Raw genomic sequence first — 16,358 nt, 5'->3', positions numbered from 1 at the left:
CAACGTCCCCAGCACGTCGCGCCACCCCTGCCCCAACGGTCTCAGACCCACAACTGCGCTCAGCACTGCTCCAAGAGCGTCTTCTTCTCTTTTCGTGGCGGAATACCACCAAGCGTTTTGTCGTCGACACGGACAACGCTCCATGAGCCGTAGACATGAAGAGAGCAAAGATCAAAGCTCGTCAGAGCCGCGGGCGACGTCCAGAGGTAACGCTGTTCTGTTCTCGGAACTTGAAGAGGGCCAAGTCGACAACGACGAGCCCATGGGTAGCAAGTCCCACTCCAACCCAACCTCTCCGAGGTCGCACACCGGTGCCGCGTCTTCTCCAGCAGCCTCGGTGAGGTCTAACCGCTCGGCGGCACGATATACAACAGGAAGAGACCCGCAGACACCACATCCGTTCTCTGAACGCTCAAATCCAATTTGCGCGCTGCACGATGCGCCACCGCTATCGTCGCGGTACGACGAGGAAGATCGATACGATCACAACGTCATTACGAATGACCTGGATTAGGCCCAAGGTCGTCTGTTGCCCAATGAGCATCGCTCACAGTCGTTCCGACCTATGACCCGACCACTTCTTCTCACATCACGCCGTGATTACAGCTTCCAGACGCGGAGCCCTGCCGAAGCGGCCCACCTCGCTGCGCAGCGGCTGCTGAACATGGGCCTGCGGCCTCAATTGCTGATGAGAAAGTGCAGTGGCACCAGCTCCGAGAGTGATTTTTGACTCCACACGTCACAACTCCTCAGGAGTATCAGGCGCGCCTGCACATGCAGCTCAATCGCTTACCAGCTCCCTCCATGCGATACATTCCGGTTGTTCTCATCCTTAGGGAATTTTAGCGTGCTTACTAAGCACATTTTCGAAGCTGGGTGGAGAGAGCTCGACGGATCTCCTACTATGATGCTCTTCGAGCAAGTTTCTCTAAAACTGATATTTGTCTTGAGAGACATTTGCGCTTAGACTTCGCTAAATCGAAAGCACGCCGTCAACTCTGGGACTCCGTCCACATCACCACGAGGTGCCTTCGCCTCTCGCTCATGCTGCGAGCGCTGCATATTCTTATGAGACGGCTGCTACAGCCACCGGTCGGAGCCTGAGCTCAGCTACCGTCCTGTCAGCCCCCGCATTCTAGTAACGGGAAGCGCTCGGCGCCTGACGACGCGGACGTACGCCGTGTCGGCGAGGCAGTGGGTGCCCGATCGAAAGCGTCGACGACGTCAAGACAGTCCTGCCGGAGTGCAACCTCAAACTCCCATGATCTTTGTGAGTGAGGATAACCCTCCACTTCACAAGGTACTGTGTACGACCCTGGCGCCTGCACTTCGCCATAAGGCGTTCCACATGGTAGGGGAGCTCGCCGTGCTCATCGAGCAGAGCTGGCGGAGGCCGAGCCTCAGCTGGACTCGTACGTCGCGAGTCGCAGCGATGTGTTCGCGCTGGAGCAGCGTGTGGGCTCTCTGAACCAGTATCTTTATGATACGGCTGACTCCCTGAGTCGCCTTGCAGATGGTCTCAATGAGATGAACTACTGTGTGGACTGGTTTGAGCAGCCAAAGTCTGCTCAGAGCCGAGTTGCGGACCTTGAGCGTCAAGTCGCTCAGGTGCAAGGTCAGCTCGACTTGCTGTTGCGTCTTGTGGCCCCGCCACCTGCTGTCGCTCAGCCTGCCGTGGTTCGGCCTCCCGCTGTTGCGCAGCCTGTCGTGGCCCAGCCACCATTGGCGCCAACGCCTCCGCGCTCACCTGAGCAGGGTCTTGATATGGCTTAAGCAAGCCAACATAGAAGACCGGATGCGTGCGCATCTTCTTTGGAAGGTTGAGCGTATACGCAAGGCCCTTTTTGGTCATGACTTTAACAGTCCTATGAGCGGCGGTATCAATTTTGTCCTGAAGACTGCAGACGCTGCATGAGTAGGTAGGTTTTTAGCGTTTAATAAAACTTGGCCTCCGACCTCAAACCTTTCTTCATTGCGTCTGCCCTTGGCAGCTGCATGTTCTTTCTGTGTGGCCTGGCTTTTAGCCATAGCGTTGAGCATCTGGGGCATTACGCTCAGTCTCAAAGAGACTAAGTCATCGACTTGCTTGCGAGCCGCAACAGGGCTGAAATCAGCTAGCCGCTCGGTTATCCCTCACCCATCAAGCCCTGAGCCACTGCGTGGCGGCGTCAGTGGGACGCGAGGGTTCACCGTGCCGTTCACATAGAGCGAAGTGTAGCCTGTCGAGACGTGCACTGCATTATTTAATGCGAGCTCAACGAGTGGGAGCATCTGACTCCAGCGTTTTGGCTCCTCAGCGCATACGCTTCGGAGGATGTCCTCCACAACGTGATTCACGCGTTTGATTTGACCGTCGGTCTGCGGATGGTCCGCTATGGACATGTCCAAACGAGTGCCGAGCACTCTGAAGAGGGACGTCCAGAACCTTGCGGTGAAGCGCAGTCTCGATCCGAGACAATTGCCTCAGGCAAGCTAAGTTGGCGAAAGACGCGGTCTAAAAACAGAAGAGTTGTACCTTCACCATCAATGATGTCCGGCACCACCGCTAAATGAGCCATCTCGCTCAATCGGTCTACAAAGACCACAATATCCGTGTTTCCTGCCTTATCCTTGGGAAGGCCAAACACAAAGTCCATATTCATGGACTGCCAACATCCCTTAGGGACAGGCAAGCTCGCTAACGGCGCTGCCGTGCTCGGCGCGGACTTTGTCCGTTGACACGTCTCACACGTGCGTACATAGGTGCCGACCCACTTATACATCTTGGGCCACCAGTACATCGATCTCACCGAGCCATAGGTATTCTCCCGACCTAAGTGCCACAGGCGTCTCGTGAACCTCAAGAGGATTTGATACTTTAGATTCTCATCAGGAACGACTACACGAGGGTTATCCTCAAAGTCGGTGCTGTAGTACAGCAGGCCGCCATTGAGCTTGTATCGATGCAGCCTCGCGGGTAAGCGTCCAGACAATTTCCTTGTCAGAGTCTTTAAACTCTTCGCTCCCAAGAGCCCGTAGCAGCGCTACGCACATGTCGTCCTGTGCATACGATCTGCGTATCAAGTCAGGCACTGACGACATCACTGTCGTGACATGAGCTAACTCGTAGTCTGGCATGCGCGAGAGCGCATCGGTCACTACATCAAGCCGCCACGGCTTGTACTTCACCTCGAAGCTGTACTTGGCAAACAAGGAAAACCATCTTGCCATTCTCTGAGAGAGATGAGGCGACTGTGTCGCAGTGCGTAGCGACGCATGATCAGTAAATATGACAAAAGGCTTAGAGCCTAGCAGGTGTACCCTGAATTTGACTAGAGCATACTTCATTGCAAGTAGCTCTTTGTCATGGACTGGATAGTTCTTCTCTGCAGCTTTGAGCTGGCGAGACTCAAACGCAATCACGCGCTCACGCCCTTCGGCGTCTGCTTGTAGTAAAGCACAACTGATTTAAAAATTGGAGGCGTCACAGACGATGCTAAACGGACGATCCGGGTCCGGTAGCGCAAGGATCGGAGCCTGGAGGAGGCTCTCCTTCACAGCCTCGAAGGCTCCGTCGTGCTCGACGCTCCAGCACCATGGTACATCCTTCTTAAGGAGATCTGATAATGGCCGAGCCATCTCCGCGTATTTCGCGCTGTACTTGTGCAAGTAATTGGCTAAGCCTAGCCACTTGCGTAAGTCTTTTTGGTGCTTGGGGACCGGCCAGTCCACGATGGCCTTGACTTTGGCAAGATCTGCTTCTAAGCCACGCTTTCCAATGCAGCACCCGGGAAAAGATATCACTCGCGCCAAAGACGCACTTGTCCAAGTTGGCATACAACTTATTAGTGCGCATGCACTCGAGTACCACTCGCAAGTGGTCAATGTGGTTCTCCACGTCTGACTTTCCGTGCTCAGCACGACTATGGACGAATATATCGTCAAAGTACGTCTGCGCGTACGTCCGGTGGGGCCTGAAAACCTGCGTCACAAGACGACTGAGCGTTGCTGGTGCGTTCAACAACCCTAGGTATGACCATTCACTCCCAGAGCATACCGCTTGGAGTACTCACCGCTATCAGCGGAATGCCGCTCGCTCTCATGAGCAATTGGTAGTAACCATCGATCAAGTCGAGTGCGCTGTACAACGTACAGCTACCATGTTGTTCTGCAGAACATTCTTGCGAGGAATCGGCGTTTGTGCCGGGACGGTGGCCGCATTTAGCTTGTTAAAAGCACGAACAATGCGCCACTTGCCGTTCGGCTTTCTGACACAGAACGTGGGTGTCGAGTGCGGAGACTTACTCTCACGCACCATCCCTGACTCGTGCTTCGCATGGAAGAATGTGTCAATGACGTCACACTGCTCTCTCGGCAAAGACCATTGCCTGGTTACGCAGTATTTGGCTGCAGGAACCAGGTCAATCTCATGACACACATCTAAATCCCGAGACAGGCCCGTCGGTGGGTCTTTCGAGACAACGTCTCCATACTTCTTCACCACAGGGTAGAAGGGATCCAAAGGATGTTTTAGGATTGCCGATCCACTTCTTGCGCTCAGCGTCGTCTTGGTGTCCTCTAGGACCGCGTCATCCACGACGGATGCGGAGTTCAACTCCTCCTCAGGTCCCAGCAGGACCACCTCGGCCAGCTCGCCTGCCTTCAAGGCTTCGCCAAACTCTGCAATGGACATCTCGTCCAGCGCTAGCAGAGCATCTACAGCGGGCAGAGTGTCAAGGATGATGTCGCCTTTGACCTCATCCGTCGCTCCATTGACGAGTGTGTACAGCTGCTCACAGCAATCACGTGGAGCCTCATCGCTCGTCACGTTGGACACCTCGTCCGACGTCGAAGACGTCACAGACGCCCTGCGTCTTCTTCTCCTCTCCCTCCGCTACCGAACCGGGCCGGATGAGGGCGGTGTGGCGACATCTTCATCAACCACCGGGTGCAGCAGCACCATCACTCCTCAAAGAGGAGACAGTGTCTCGCTAGACACTCGGCTGAGAGCCAAGAGGCCCTTGACCCTCACACAGTGAGCTAGGTGTCACTTCACCTGCATCTCCTGGGCCGCGCCCACGATGCCTCGACTCGCAGTCGACCGTGGCCCTCGGGCCACACTGCGGTAGGTCATCGACCTGGTCCGTACCACTCAGTGGATTACGCGCCACTCCGCGTTTGTCCTCACCAGGACCCAGCAGTTGGTCATTGACCTGACCTGCACCGCTCAGCGGATAACGTTCCGCACCACGTACGCCCTCAGGGCAAACAGCAACCTCGTTGCTAACAATTTCTGACATACCAATGTCCAGCACCCCACGGCCGCCTCAGCCTCGTGCTCGCGCCAAAAGCGCTTCTGCTTCCTAGCAGAGGTGGGCTCATGACTCACCAAAGCTCCACTAGGAGCAAGGTGCAACGCACCCAGCGATTTAGACTTCCAGTCGATCCATGGCTTCATGGCGTTCCAGCCATGCCATACCAAGGATGTGGTCATACCTCGCACCCAGGTCTAAGACCAAACAGCGTTCCTCGCTATCGAAGTGTTCAAAATTCACACCAAGATCAACAGAAACCTTCGACACAGTTCCCAGTGTCCCCGTCGCGAGGCGGACACAGATCGTATCTCTCGTTGGCACTTCCAGTGCCTCAGCATACAACTGACTCCTTTCCAGGGTGGAGCGACGGGCGTAGTTGCTCGAGGATCCCGAGTCAATCAAGACTCTCCATGGCTTTGCAAAGCCCTTCACGTTCGCTTAAACGACCAGCAAGCCCGGCTTGCACACACTCTTCTCGTAAGAGAGCTCAGCTCTCCTTTGGGCTGAGCCCCGTTAGCATCTACCTCATCGAGGCACAACAGAACTCAGCCCTTCTCCAGTAGGCGCGGGGCGAGTTACCGTTTCCCGGCGATGACCACTATTATCGCGGCGAAGCCGCCTAGGGGTAAAGCTATCTGTTTAACTATCTAGCATAGACAAACCTAATCAAATGCACAACGTGTGGCTTTCACCCAACGTACTGAGAGACCTTATTAACTCTCCAACTTATGTACTGAGCGTTTGTTAACTCTTCGGGTACTCCGTACCCCTGTATGTTCCACACCATGTAACCCCTGACACGGGTGGTACGACCGGGTGAAGGAATCGTGCGTGTATCCACTTATTGTGGAAGTCTAAGAGACACCTGATGGCACAAGTAAGAACCACAGATTGCCAGAGTAAGAGCTAGATGAAGTAGGCTAGATCACGAGGCAGTCTTAATCTATAAATTCATACTCCATTTTACCTCAAGCTCCGCAGTCCCTCTCAAGCAAGGCCCTCGGACCCGGTTCGCTCCTCTGCAAGCCACGGGCGTGTCACGTTGATATATCAAATTTGGAAATGGGAAATAAGAGAGTCAAGACAATCAACATATCGCCTTATCAAGCATGGGGCGCACGAACAAGGCTGAGTTCGTGACCTACTCGATGGTCATCACACCCGCTACCGCTGAAACTCCTGCGGAGACGGCTACCATCAAGATCCAGAAGTTCCGTGGAGGAAGTGCTCGTGACTGGCTCAAGTGGAGCAGTCAATTCCGCAGTTTGGCGCGCAATAAGCAGTGGACAGATGAGCAGAAGGCTCACAACCTCGTTGCTCTTATCGAAGGAGAGTTGGAGCCTGAAGTCGAGCAAGCCGCCGTTGTCGCCATCAACTCGGGCATGAACTTCGAGGAGCTCTTCGCAGACGTGGGCCAGCTGTCGGTTCCGGCTGACTTCAATGAAGACTTGGACAACGAGCTCTGGACCATGAAGAAGCGCCGCGACGAGACCGTCGTCAAGTTCTCCCAGCATCTGAAGGAAAATGTTCGCATGTTTGCTGAGCTCCCGGTGAACGCCGAAGAAGTGCCTGAGGTGCAGCAATGTCGCTATCTCAAGCGAGGAATGCCGCGTGACCGGCAAAACAAGTTGGCAGCAGCAGGTATTGTCCACGACAGGCTCAGCAAACTTGTGCTCTACTTTTCACGCATTGAGAAAGCTGAGCAACAACTCTCGACACGAGAGAAAAGGCAAAAGAAGCATAGCCAAGAACGGACGAAAGACCAACATCGAGACAAAGATGCCTCCAAGAGTCAGCATAAAGACGGCAAGAAGAACAGCGATGGCTTCGAGCGGAAGCCCAAGGGTGACAAGTGGTGTTCCTTCCATAAGACGAACTCGCACAACACCAGTGACTGCTACACAGTCAAGAAGAAAGAAAAAGACGAACAAAGGAGCGCTGAAGTGAAGACAACTTCCTCACGTAAGAAAATAATTTGATACCCTCGTATCCACAGAGACTCTGAGTCCGACTCAGACTCAGATGCCAGTGAAGATAAAGAGCTCAAGTTTGTCGACCTAGTGACGAAGAAAGAGCAAGCAAAAAAAGGTCCATTGCGCATTCCAGTAAAGTTTAAGCGCAGTGGCCAGATCTTTGACGCTCTACTCGATAGTGGTGCCTCGAAGAGCACCATTAGCGGTGCGACGCTCGCAGCCAATGTGAACTTGGGACGAAAGTTTCTCTCCGATTCACCTACCGTCTTTGAGACGATGAACGGCTCGGTAACCAGTAGCGGTACGACTATGGTGCAGTTCATCTTCCCTACGCTGAAGGCGGACTCCGTCATCACCCACCGCTTCGAGGTGATTGAGAACAGTCACAACGCAATGGCTATTGGCCGCGACATAATGAACGCTCTTGGCCTCGTCCTGAACTTCAAGGACAAGGTAGTACAATGGGAAGAGTATAGCTACCTTCTTAATACGGGTCGTGGAGGAACGACCAGTGAAGCAAGTGAGAAGGACGAAGACCAACAGGACGAATACATGGACGAAACCAAGGAGATAGCTGACGGTTCGGTCGAGCCCGAGCAGCTGCTCCCCGACCTCCTCAACGCCAAGCTCGGTCAGCGTTACTTGGACTTGCTCGTCGAGCATCGCACGCTGTACGCTGGTCACTTGGGTCGCATGCGGTTTAACGACTACTTGATACCGCTATCTTCGGACTATAAGCCGGTACATGCAAAGCCCTACGCCATTCCACGCAGCCAAGAGGCGAACGCTAAGGAATTCATACAGCGGCTTATTAATGCCGACGCACTGGAACAGATCTACGACTCAGAGATGGCGTCGCTCGCATTCTTCCTTGTTAAGAAAGACGGTTCACTTCGGCTACTTTTCGATTACAGATGGTTGAGCAAGTACTTGCGTAGGAGCCCCTACTAAGTACCTCGCATCTGTGAGATACTGATGCGAGTTTCGAAAGCAAAGTGCATCCCGATGTTTGGTGCCAACATGGGCTATTACGCTCGCAGGCTCGCGATAAAGAGCCGACCACTAACGGCGTTCTGTTTGCCGTTTGGCAAATTCCAATACAAGCGTCCATCTCGACCGCCCTGGATGAGTATTAAGCTTGCATGGAGCAGATCTTTGGAGACTTGGAGTTCGTTGTCGTGTACTTAGACGACATACTGGCGTTTTCGAAGGACGAGGAAGAGCACCTTGAGCACCTACGTATCGTCGAGCACCTCGCTCGTTACGATGTTACTCTAAACGGAAAAAGGTGCTACATACTGCGCGAAGAACTTGACTACCTAGGCTACACGCTCTCTGCGGAAGGCATCAAGCCTCAAGCAAAGAAGATCCAGGCCATCCAACAGATCGCCGTGCCAAGGAGCCGTAAGAAGCTACGACAGTTTTTAGGCATGATCAACTACTACAGGGACATGGTTCCCAGCAAGACCACACTGTGCAAGCCTCTGCACAGGTTCACGAGCAGCAAGGTACCCTTCACATGGCTACACAGCGATACGGAGACCTTTCGAACCATCCAGCGAGCCTTTGCAGAAGCCATACTGCTGTATTTTCCGGACTTCGACAAGCCATTTCAGCTTTACGCTGACGCGAGTGGCACCCAGCCCGGTGGCCTTGTCGTGCAAGAGACGAAGATCCTTGCGTGCTACTCTAGGATTTTGAATAAGCACCAACTCAACTACACGACGATGGAATTGGAACTGCTCTTCATTGTCGAACTACTGAGAGAGTTCCGTACGATGCTGCTTGGCTTTCCGGTGGTGGTGCAAACGGATCACAAGAACCTGATCTACCCCACTGAGACGAGCCTACGCGTCAAGCGTTGGAAGTTACTGTTGTCCGAGTACCGTCTCACCCTACATTACATCAAGGGAGAGAAAAACGTAGGAGTCGATGCTTTCTCATGAATGAGGTTTGCAACCGATGAGAGCAAGTCGCTGTACGAAGAGATCTGTGCAACAAGTGACGAGCCAGAATGTGTCGTGCATGGACCTGTAATCCGCCAGCACCAGGACGCTGATGGGATGATCATGAAGACTAAAGCTGCGTGCCTGGCAGGCAGCAACAACCCCGACTTTCAACTCATTCCGCTATTGGGTTGCGCACTGGTAGCATACCAGAAGCGGGTAATCGTCCCAGAGAGTCTGCGCAATGACCTATTTCGTGGTACCACCAGAATCTCGGCCACCCAGCTAGTGAGCGACAGTTTAAAACGATGAAGCACACGTTCTATTAGCCGAACATGAAGACCACCATCGCCAGGTTCGTCAAGAAGTGCATTATCTGCAAGCGTGCTAAACTCCACGGCGGTAAACAAGAATACGGACTACTGCCACCACGTACAATGCAGACCGTCAATCCGTTTGACATCGTCCACGTCGACCTCATCGACCCGTACGAAGAACAGAATTATGGGAATACCAATATCAACCAAGCCACCCGCTGGCTTGAAGCTGGCGTCCAGCCCAACAAAGAATCCTTGACGACAGCCGAAAGCTTCGATCGCGAGTGGCTATGCCGATATCCGATACCTCGCAAGGTCATCCACGACAAGGGCTCGGAGTTCACAGGCGAGGAGTTCCAAGAGCTTCTACGCAGGTATGGTATCAAAGCCAAACCCATAACTGCGAATATCCCGCAGGCCAACGCGATCTGTGAAAGGGTGCATCTGGAGATCGGCAATGTCCTTTGCTGCCACGAAGGTGCTGACTGGAGGAGGGTTATCTACTACGCTACTTCCGCTGTCCGAGCCAGCTACCACAGCGTTCTCAACGCTTCTCCTGGCCAAATCGTGTTCGGCCAGGACATGATCCCGCGCCAGCGGCACGAGGCGCTGGAGCTACTTGTCGAAACGGAGATACAACGCCATCCTCGCCGACAGCGACCGCGAGAACAGTAAGCGGCTTGAGCACTTCTACAAGCCCGGAGACCAAGTGATGCTACGGACCCCAAATAACTTTCGAGCCAAGATCAAGCGCGTCGCCGACGGACCGTATCCGATCACGGTCGTCCACGAGAACGGCACTGTGACCTTCGACAAGGGCTCTACGCAACAACAGGTCAGCTTGCGCCGCAATTTCCTGTGCTGCCTAGCACAACTTCATGGGGGGAGCATGACACGGATGGTACGACCGCTAAATTGCGGGTGAAGGAGTCGTGCGTGTATCCACTTATTGTGGAAGTCCAAGAGACACTTGGTGGCACAAGTAAGAACCACAGATTGCCAGAGTAAGAACTAGATGAAGTAGACTAGATCACGAGGAAGTCTTAATCTATAAAGTCATTCTCCATCTTACCTCAAGCTCCGCAGTCCCTCTCAAGCAAGGCCTTCGGACCCGGTTCGCTCCTCTGCAAGCCAAGGGAGTGTCACTCCGTTACAGTTTCCGAGCGCTGATCGCCGTCGTAGATGCCTCTCGTGCCCGCAGCAACTTCCTCCTTCTCTGCATCCTTTCTCAAATAAACCGTCGCTGTCCAAAAGAAATACATGTAGGTGCCGCACCTATTTTTTGCCGCTTTAAAAGAGGCAATCTCGGCACCTCGTTTATCATAGGGCTACTTCGAAGAAAAAAATAAGGTTAAAATGGATGCAGATCTGGAGAACGTCATTTCTTAAACGGAAAATGTACAACCCATGTTTCAATAACCATGTTTAAAACGGTTATGTATCCATGTGTGGCCATGTTTGTAATTTATATCTCCCGCCCAATTTTTAATTACCGATCGAGCCAGTCACTCATTCTGCCACGCGGCGCACGCGCTGGAGCGCTATTTCCCCTGCTCGGAGTGACCGAAACGAAGCCCCGCTATACATCCAGACCTGCTGTACATCCGGTAAGTGCCTCTATGACGGCGTAGCGCCGTTCTCTCCCCTGCGATATACCGTATAACGCCCAGAACTGACACGCTTTTGCCACGTGTCAGTTCCAGATTCCCCAATCGGGCAGACCACCGTACGGAGCAAGTCCAGAGCCACGTATAGTGCCCCGAGCTCCCACCGCTCCTCTTCGTGTCGAGCAGGTAGCGCTGGTCAGCATGTCTTGACGCGAGATGTTGCTAACACTTAGCAAGTTGGAGAATGTATAAAAGCTAGTCTTTATCGTGAAAATGCAGATTTCGTTCGGCGGTATAACTCAACCGCGGGCTTTCTGTAGCTCCTGAACTCCTGACACGTACGTGTAACGTAACTAGATGGATGCTAAAGTGCTCCATGATTCACCCATGTTTTGAACATGTGCTAACCATGTACGATCTGTGCTTAGGTCATTATCTATTCAGAACATGGCACGCACAAAGAAAACCGCGGCACTTATGCTAGCCATGCAGCAGAAGACAGAGGGGCCAAGTAGCAGTGATGGGGACACTGGTGTGGTTCCTGCTGCCCCGGCCACGGACAGGCTTAGTGATGAGCATCTGACCGGAAAACACGCTGGAAGCAGTTGTGAGGACGAAGAGGAATATGCACAGGTTTATTCTTCGGGTAGCAAGGAGAGTTCACCTAATGAAAATGATGGCTCCGGGACTTTGACAAGCGCCCGGTCACGTAAGCGCGCTAATGGAGTGTGAAGACGAGCTTTTCTACGTCGAAGGCCTGAAAAAATATCATGAAAATTGGAAGAAGTTTGAAGAGTATCTGCTTCAATACCATCAGAACACGATGACAGTGCTGGCGGTTTCCGAAACGCTAAATGTGCGACTCCGCAACCGCCACATTCGGAAGATGAAGATGTTTGCTGGGTTACGCGACTCGGACTTGCCCCTTGTTCCCGAATCCTTGGATCCATTTAAGCGTGTGTACATCTGTACCCATGGATGGAAGAACCGTGTTCGATCAAAAGGAAAACGGCCTGTTCACAGCGTCAACTTCACCGAGTGCCAGGTGCGCTCTGTGGCACAACTTTACGAGAAAGAACGTGGAGAGTGGTGTGTTGAAGTTAAATAGGCTTTTAATGGGCACAATCATCCTGTGTCGCAAGACATTTACGACGGATATCCGACGGCTCGACAGATACCCGCCAGTTCGCCGATCATGCGCGATGTGGAGCTCATGATTGCAAGTGGGAGTAAGCCCAGCCGCCTGTATGACTACATTCGTAGCAACTCGACGCACAAGATGCAGATGCAGGACGTGTATAACCTCATTGCGAAGATAAAGAAGTCAGGTTCGTAGTAAATCGAGATCATGTATACAATATAAAGAGTAACCAAGTTGTGTTTTATGCAGGTAGTACACTGTCCGACGAAGATCAAGTAGCAGAACTGCTTATGGAGTTTAGTTTGGGTGCTGAAGCTAACGTGGCCATGGTTGAAGTCAACAGTCGAGGTCAAACCGCCGTGGTGTCCATCTGCACGCAACATATGCGCAGGCTCTACAAGCGTTTCCCAGAGTTATTGCTTGTAGATTGCACCCACAAAACGAACAGGTACACTCCTTCTACATGTTTACAGCATGTTTCAGCCATTTATAAACCATGTTTTCTTGTCATGTATTAACCATGTACAACCATGTTTTTGGTGGTGCTCCTTTGCTGCTCACGTAGATACAACTACCAACTTTGCACATTTATGGTAATGGATCAATTCGGGAACAGCCAGGCTGTTCAACATTCAGTAATCGAGCGGAATGCCGATTGGCACATGCTAAAGCTTATAGACCATTTCCAGGAGGTGAATGATTGGGAAATGACGATGGTTATCATGGTCGACAAGGATCTGAATGAGATCGCAGTGCAAAAAACATGTTCCCGAAGGCGCGCATTTTGCTATGTCTATTTCACGTGATCAAGTGGCTGCGTGGTGCTATCCGCAACGACAAGACGTATGGAACCTATTCGAGTAGTGTGCTGAAACAGATGGATTTCTGTGTTGCCAATATGGTTTACTCCAAATCAGAGGATGAGCTTCAACACAACGCATGTGAATTCAAGTTGCTGTCATGTCGGGGCGAGCGTAACGAGCTGTGGGTATACTTTGATGAGAACTGGATGGCCTGCAAGGAGATGTGGGTCATGTGCTACCGAATGGATTTGCCACACTTCCGAAATAACACGAACAACCGACGGGAAAACTTTTTTGGCAAGCTCAAAGTTGATTTGGATAGCGCGATGTCGATGAAACAGTGTTTGGAAGCTGTGATCCGGTACCAGCACCGCAGAGAAGACGAATACGTCTCCCGAATCGTTAAGCCTGGTACCACCCGAAGCATAAACTACAGCGAGGAGATGAATCAACTGCTCGGGATGACAAGTGAGTGGTTGGCTGATGTGTTTAAGACGGAGTACGCCTTTGCTATCAGCCTAGAAGCTGTGAACAGTTATGTTATCGAGGACGAAGAGCTGCACATTACGTTAAAGCGAGACGGGAGGTCTCACCGAGTGGACAAGTTTGATTGGATGTGCACATGTGAGTTCTCTTCGACCATGAAACTACCCTGTCGCCACGGCATGATCTATCGCAAACACGTTGCTTCTCTTCTCACAATTCTTACGCGTCAATCCCGGACAGGCAAACCCCATGTTTTATCCATGTTTTTTCATGTATTTTATCGATTTCTAACGATATTTGTTGTATGTATTTTCTATGTAATAACTATGTTGTGAATTGAAAGGTGGCTTCGTGTAGGCACGCTGCAAGAGGAACTAGCCGAATTTGAATCACCACTGCGAATCTACACTGAGGTGGACGATGCTGTGCGGAAAAAGCAGATGACTCAGCGCAACAAGTACAAGAGCGTACAGAATGTCTTCAGTAGGCTGACATCGGAGCTAACCGACCTTCCCGACGCAAAGTTTACAGCAGCAATAAACCATTTGGAAACATGGTGGGGGAATTTGCGACAGGGTGACGTCTGTTTTTCAGTCACGCAATCGAGTGTTTCAGAAATCGATCTTCCGCCAACTCAGGTAGCTGCTTCAGGTCTTAGTAACGAGCGCAAAGATAATGAAGCCATGGGGACACGCTCGCGAAAGTTGGTAGTGCGGATGACCACCGCGACGGCCTACGTGCGCCTAAGCCATTCGTGCAGCCAATTCCTTCGAAGCAGTTTGACACTGAAAGTACTCCCAAGCCCTTTTGTCAGGCCGTTTAATCCTCGGACTCCGAAATTGGGTCGCCCCAAAGAAAAACAGAGCAGCACAAGATGCTCTACGAAGTGCAGACCGCAAAGAGTACAACCAAGGAGCCAAGTTCCCTGAACACGTTCGAGACGCGTCACAACGGGCGCAAGGAAAAAAGGCTGAAGTTATAAAACAAGTACCCACGGAAACTTGCGTTCCGTATCGACTGCCTGAACAGTTGGTAAAGAAGGCGTTACAGCTCATCGATCGCCTGACACCGTACGGGGAAGTCATGGACGTGAGTACACCCCCGGACCCAAGTGAGGAGTGTTGGTTAGCGGACATCGAAGGGGTTGGCAAGTTTACGCAGCGGCAACTCATGGCAATGCAATACCTGGGTGACATGATGAGAGATTGCACAAACGGACTGAAGTGCTACTCATGTTTGATGAGCAAGGTAAACGAACTAATCAATGACGAAATATCAGCTTCAGTCGCAAAGCAGATGATTGGGACCTGGCCTGCCAAGCGCCTTTCAGGATTTGGTGAAGGCTTTCAAATGAATTGGTCGCACTTGTATTGTGCTGGGGACGCTTGCTGGTATAATGACAACTACATCCAAGCCTTTGCCAAAACGCTGGAGGTAAAGTACGACAACAACTGCATGGTCTATTTACCACAATTGAAGACACCAGCATCACACAAGGGCATGCGCATTGGGCCGCGAACATTAGGACTACTGACGGGCACCAACAAGGACTGGGTGTTCATGCCGTTGAATGTCAATGGAAACCATTGGATGGGTCTTGTTGTCAACCGACCGCGGCAGACTATATACTGCTACGATAGTCTCGACAAGCGCGCTTACCACAATTTACTTGAAGAGCTGGCACAGGAACTCAACCAGGGAGTTATGAAGCAGTCGTACGAGATTGTTGCTGTCCACACCCCTGTCCAGACTGACAGCAGCAATTGCGGTTTGTTTGTCTGTCTGTACTTTTGGCGTCGGGTGTACAAGGAAGCTGGCAACGACTACTCCGAGACTGGGTTGCTGCGCCGTCGCTGGGATGTGCTGCGATCTGTTATTTTCAGCGACTCTTGCAAGAAGGAAGACGAGGATGACAAGGGATCAGTACATGTTTCGCTCCATGTTTTGCATGTTTTCAGCGTCTTGGAGGTGTAGACGTGTCATGCGATCATTACGAAACGTAGTTTCAACCCATGACAGGTAAGAGTGCGAAGTGTAGCCGACAGATTGAAAGTGCGGTCATTCTTGATTTTTCACGCCTTGCTGTCAATATGTTTCGCCATGTTTCAAAACATGGTAAGCATGCACCGAATAAATTACAAATCCTGTAAGGTAGCTCGTAATTTATTTTGAGAAAACATGGGTGATACCTGGTCATGTATCCATGATGACCATTGTTTTGATACCTAGCCCTTTTCAAAAACACGGGCTGTATCGCTAGCCTTTCTTAAATGGCGGGATAGGGTCTAAGCTTATTCGAGCGACTTTCTGTGCTACCCTAGTACAGTACTGTACCGCATTTCGCATGTAGAGCGTAACAGCGGCTTAAGGGATACAAGCCAGAATCCACCAATTACAGACCGATCTCAAAACCACATGTTGAGAAATGCAACCTAAAATCCCTGTGAACCGGTGTATTTGACCTAAAAGGCTACATCAATAAATATTCTTGAGAGCTCCCAACCAACCACCCTTCTGAACAATTGTCGGTGCTGCTGTTACTTGGCTTTAATTCTTTTATTTTATAATTTACACAGCCATGAGTGCTGAGCGACGTAGCTATAGTATCCACGAGAAACTCACTATTCTAGCAGACTATCGGATAGGCGTGAAAGGTCACGGCTTTGCTGCTCTTATTATCCCGGCCATAAAGGCTTGGACGGAAAACAGTAATATATGTGACCTAAATATAGATGCGTATTTCTCGATACTCGGTCACTCGAATTAGCTCTAGGAAACTGCATTCGACAGC

The sequence above is a fragment of the Phytophthora infestans genome, genomic scaffold (genome assembly GCF_000142945.1).
Source record: "Phytophthora infestans T30-4 supercont1.75 genomic scaffold, whole genome shotgun sequence".
NCBI lineage: Eukaryota > Oomycota > Peronosporomycetes > Peronosporales > Peronosporaceae > Phytophthora > Phytophthora infestans.
Note: the sequence above shows the minus strand (reverse complement) of the source record.